The 6,000-nt window shown below is 45.2% G+C and overlaps 1 protein-coding gene across 1 annotated transcript in view; it reads left to right on the top strand.

Annotated features, from left to right (window-relative positions):
- The window catches only part of LOC310791310 (protein NLRC3-like), a 135,100-nt gene that overhangs the window by 106,793 nt on the left and 22,307 nt on the right, over positions 1-6,000 (top strand). The window lies entirely within an intron of this gene.

The following is a 6,000-nucleotide window of genomic DNA, read 5'->3' as shown; positions in this document are numbered from 1 at the left end:
ACATTGGCCAGTTACGATGTCAACAGTGAGTGCGTTTACATGCACACCAATAAACTGTTTATTAGCGGATTTCTGAGTTACCTGATTATTCAAGTGGTCATGTAAACAGCATAAACCGATTATCTTTATCCGTTTATGGTCATAAACGGGTTATGAATAAACCGATAAACACACCTAGGTTTCTGGGCAATAATCGGTGTTCTCTCTGCATGTATACAGCATAACCAGCTTTCTTTCGGGTTTATACATCTGCGCATGTACACGTTGCGGGAGAGAGAGGCAGCTGGAGACGCGCGCTGCTCACTCACTCACTCACTGGCCCCTTTCTGCTTCTTCTCCCCGGCCATGGCGCACCACAGCCGGCTTGATGAGATGATGGTGAGCAGCACGGAGCTCCTGCAACAGGCGTTTCCCGACCTGCTGCCTCCCCGTTGCTGCACTGCTATGTTGTAATGTGGATACAGGAGATGACGAATATTTGTCTTGAATTGCGAATAGAACGACGCATTAATAAAACGCATTGGACTCAGTGTGCAAGCCGTGATCTGTGTGTGACGGGTTTTTTCAGATGACGGATTAAAAAGATTTATACGAACAAAACGTAGCCTACTCAGCTGTTCAAAACACAAGTTATCCGCCACTAAAGACCTTAATTCTCTCAGTTTTCTGACAGCTATTTAAATTCAGTTGGGTCAAGATCTGTATCGTTCATGTTATTTGACGTGCTTCAGTCGCCTGCCTGTCTCTGTGCGCTTGGTAAAGTTGGAAATATATGACAGATTCACACTTCCAAAGCGACGCCTCCCGACAACGAGATACAAACTAATTTTCACCTAAACCATCCTCTGAGCCAGACAAGAAGTAATGAAAATGTGATTTTGCATTTTGCAACTTCTTTTGTTGTTTTATTGCGGAATTACCGCTGCCTTCTGGAGAGAAATCCGACTAATTGACTGAATCATGTAAACGCGGGTTTTTCCTATTGTCGGATTATTAAAGTGCATGTAAACGCAGAAATCAGATTATTGCCATAAACTGATTATTCTCAGTTATCCGTTTATTGTCTGCATGTAAACGCACTCTATGATGCAGGTCGCTGATTGGCTAGAGCACTTTGTCATTTCTGCAAACACCCTCCAGGGCTGGAGGCCAGACCGTCTGGAAGAACAAAATGAAATGTGAGTTCACGTGACCGGCTAGTTTACCAGGCTAATGATATGTATCAAACATTTGTGTTTGCAGAGGTCAGGACCACAGACAGAGAGCAGAGTCTCCAGTACCCAGCTGTCTGTCTATGAAGAGTGACTGGTCTAAAGATCAACCTCTATACTTCAGTAATGAACCTGGACCTTCAGACACAAGGTAAGAAGACTGTTATACTGTGAGGCTGCATGCTGGAATATCATGAACTGAGAATTAAGACACAATGCTGCATGACCCCCCCCCCCCCCCCCTCTCTCTCTCTCTCTCTCTCTCCCTCTCTCTCTCTCTCTCTCTCTCTCTCTCTCTGTCTCTCTCTCTCTCTCTCTCTCTCTCTTTGTCAATAAAACATACATTCCTGGAATAAATCTTTAAAATCATATGAAATTAACACGTTCACTGCCAATGACGAGATATCTCGTCTTACAAAATCCAACGGTTGACTGCCAATGACGAGATATCTCGTCTTAACACGTTGACTGCCAACAACGCGTTGAGTCGTCAAACACAATCCAGCTGTTCAATGCCAACGACGAGTTGAGTCGTCAAAAAAAAAAATTTTTTTTTTTTGACGGTGCTACGTGGATCAATGCCCCCCGCGTCTCCTATGGAGATATTGGAAGTATTGAATGTGTATAATCTATTTTACCGACCAGCTAGGTGGCGACGGTGCCCTCCCGACAGAGAGAAAGTCAACCAAAAGCAGCCGCCTCAGGCGGGTGCTTCCTCCATTCACAAGGAAATGGCTTGCCGATTTTACAGTCATCAGTCACCAGACTCGCCGCTCTCGGGCCGCGCCAGCAGCAGCACACGGGGGATTGCAAATTTGCATAATATATTATGTGTAAAACACACTTTGAAACGCCCGCAGAAAGGCCAGAATCGCACGCATTCCGAAAACCCAGAAACGAACGAGCCTCATTCTCATACACTCGCTGCCAGGGAGGGAGGCTGCTCTGCCAGGGAGCGAGGCTGCAGCGAGCTTCTGACAAACGCAGGCTGAAAGCCACTAGACACGCCCACGGAGGGAGGAGTTGAAGGAGAGGGCGTTCGGAACTATATTGTTTAGATGTCTGATCTCTCACTGATGCCAAAAATAAATCGTTAACTCATTGAGTGCCAAGGACGGACATGTTCGTCATTTCAATTAGTAACGTAGAGTGCCAAGGACGGACATGTTCGTCAATTGCGTTTTTTGACGGTGGGGCGTCGATCAAAGCCTTCTGCCTCTGATGTACAAATATTATAGCTATTGGATGTGTCTAACCTATTTTACAGAACCCTTAGGTGGCGACAGTGCTCTCCACATAACAGAAAGGCAAGGAAAAAACAAAGAAGAAGTCGTTATGGAAACGGAAATCGCATCGCATCCGTATGCATCGATATGCTGAAGCACGTTACTGCAGCTGTGCCTGCAGCAGCCAATCTGCTCCCACAATTGAGCCGCTCCGTGTCGGTTGCGACAGCAAATCCGCACATCCACACCGTGGAGTTGTTATTATTCAACTGGAAGCATCGTTGCCGGTGACAAACACACGCGGAACGCTGTAAAAAAGCAGGATGTCTAGCACCCTTCACTGTGCGCACAGCAAACTCAGCAGAGAGCCACCACAGACAGGAGGAGGAGTGTGCAGTTGAGGCGAGGCGGGGCGGGGCGGGGGGGGGGGGGGGGGAGGGGGCACGCAGAGCAGCACACACACAACACCCAGACAGACCCAGGCAGCAGGACAGGATTGACAAACGCAAGCCAGAATATCCGATGCCCACCAGCAGCAAATGAAGACCAGCAAGAAGCTGCAACCAGCAGCGCACGCAGGGGCCAGCGCTGCTGGTTGTAGCTAAAAAATATTATTCTGCCAAACAGAATTCCCTGGCCTTCACTGTTTTATTGAAGGAAATTATTTTTGAGGTGTGACTACATTAGAAAAGATTAGCTTCAGAGTCAGTGATGTGCTTGAAATGTTTAATTTCACAAAAGGCCAATTATCTCAGCTTCTAGAAAAAAATTGCTGTTTCTGGATGAATCAAGCTATCTTCTCCGGCTCATAACTAAAGAACGGAAAATGGGATCAATAAACTTTTTTTTGCAGATGATAGAATAGAGTCTCATCGTTCTTTGTGCGTGTTCAGTGTTTACATAGTAATATCACACAATATTCTGTGGGCCTCGAGAAATCACTGAAAACGCTCTGAAACTCTGGCACTGGGAGCATCCGTCCTCCAAAAGTGGCTGGCACTCAATGAGTTAAAGTGACTGTTCTGCCTGTTTGATTGAATTTCACAAAACTGCGATTATCTCAGCTTCCACTCCCAGACAGCTGAAACCATGCTGTACTCAACGGCTAATATCTACATAACTACTAACTCTACAAACTAACTATTTTAGACAGAGAAAGCACACATTCTATTAGTACTTTTGTGAACTTTGTGTTCACAAACTCCAAGCAGAAAAGAATCCTCGGCTCTTTTAAAATGAGCCAGAATCCTCAAAAAACGGCCTGGCAGAAGCTATCTACAGCATTGAAAAAAGGGCTGGCAGTCAATGTGTTAAAAAAAAAAAAAAAAAATTGACGGTGGGACGTGGATCAACGCCCCCCACGTCTCCTATAAAATTATTGGAGCCACCGAACGTGTACAACCCATTCCACCGACCCACTAAGTGGTGACAGTGCCCTCCAAACTAGAAAAAGCAGAGCCAAAACTGCAGGGGAACGCGCGATGAAACCATTCTCATACTGTAGAATGGATTGGCGAAAACGCTTTCGCTTTCGCGCTGATTGCTGGCGGTGAGGGATTGCAAATTTGCATAATAGATTACGGGTGGAACACACTTTGAAACACGCAGCATAAATAAGACCAGAATCGCAAAAGCTTCATCAAAGCTCTCAACCGAAACCGCAAGAAACGAGCGAGCCCATCCAGACTTGCCCAGCGGCCGCCAGCAGACAGGAGCAGCAGCAAAGCAGTGAGCCTGGTGACGCGAGGTTACAGCCGCAGAAACGAGCTTGTGACACGCCCGCTGCAGCCAAGAAGACACACACGGAGGGAGGAGTTTGAAGGAGAGGGGTGTTTCCTGCTGTTATGGAGGAAATTACTGTTCAAAACTATTGTTTAGATGTCTGACGTCTTACTGATGCCAAAAATGAATGGTTAAAGTGACTGTTCTATCGAATTTCACAAAAAGCCATTTATCTCAGAATAAATTTTCAGACGCTGAAACCATGCTGTATTCAACTGCTAATGCTTACATAACTACTAACTCTACAAACTAACTCTTTTAGACAGAGAAAGCACACATTCTATTAGTTCTTTTGAGATATTGTGTGTTCACAAAATCCTAACAGAAAAGAATCCTCGGCTCTTGAAAGATGAGCCAGAATCCTCAAAAAAAAACCTTGGCAGAAGCTAACTACAGTATTGAAAAACGGCTGGCAGTGAATGTGTTAATAACAAAAAGTCAAACTACATGATCGATATAACAACAAAAACTATTAGAAAATGAAAACAATGTGTGTTTACAGCATATATACAGTATTTCAGCTTCTAGGTATAAACTTTAAGAAAGGCGTCCACAGAAACAACATCATCTTTGTAATCTTGACCTTACTGTATAAATTGACCTATTGTGACCTCTAGGATCATCACAGCCTCATGAAACTCTAGAAACAGAATCTAGACCACTAGACCGTTCAGAAAATATATGGGATTCTAGGGGTGTCACGATTCACTCAGTTCACGATACGATACGATACACAATATTGGGTTCACGATAACGATACAATACGATATTTTAACAATATTCTTTTGCGATCGATTTGTAAGTTGAGGGGGCATGCTCCACGCTAATTTGAGTAATTTCACCATTTTCATCCTTCATGTCTGTAACGTCCCTCGTCTGTTCAAACAAAGCAATGAAAAGGAGAGCGAGCATGCAATCAGCTGCAGATCAGTGTCACCATGTTCAGCTTCTTTTTCTCGCGATATGAGATTTCATCTCAACGATACGTATTGTCATGTTTTGATATCGCCATATATTGTGGGACGATATATTGTGACATCCATGCCCATGCATAATATCTCTTACAAGTACATAAGCACCTTAATAATAATAATAATAATAAATTCAATTTTAAAAGCGCCTTTCTCAGACTCAAGGACACTGTACAATAAGAACAAAACACACTAAAAGAGACATAATAGGCAGAAAAAAGAGTAAGAACAGGGGCTAAGAGGGTGCAGTAGAGCTATGCTGAGCCCAGGCTATGCTCAGGCAAAGCGAGACGGAAAAGATGGGTTTTGAGTTTGCTTTTGAAAATGTTTATAAAACCAGAGTCGCGGATGGGAAGTGGGAGGGAGTTCCAGAGTTTAGGTGCAGCAACAGAAAAAGCTCTGTCACCAATGGTGGATCTATTTGTGCGGGGGATGGTGAGAAGTCCAGTGTCGGAGGAACGGAGACTACGTAGGGGGGTGTATGGGTGGAGGAGGTCAGATAGGTATGAGGGGGCCAGACCGTGCAGGGATTTATAAGTGAGGAGGAGAATTTTGAATGTGATACGAGTTTTATGGGAAGCCAGTGGAGTTGCTGCAGGGTGGGGGTGATGTGGTTCCAGGGTTTGGTCCGTGTGAGGATCCTGGCAGCGGAGTTCTGCACGTACTGCAGCCGGGCGAGGGTCTTGGCGGGGACCCCGAACAACACTCCGTTGCAGTAGTCCAGGCGTGTGGTGACAAATGCGTGAATCAGGGTTTCGGCGGAGGTGTCAGAGAGAGAGGGACGGAGGCGTGAGATGTTTTTGAGGTGGA

Source organism: Poromitra crassiceps (assembly GCF_964638095.1).
Source record: "Poromitra crassiceps genome assembly, chromosome: 16".
NCBI lineage: Eukaryota > Metazoa > Chordata > Actinopteri > Beryciformes > Melamphaidae > Poromitra > Poromitra crassiceps.
The sequence above is the reverse complement of the archived record's forward strand: the minus strand, read 5'-3'. Positions and strand labels throughout refer to the sequence as shown.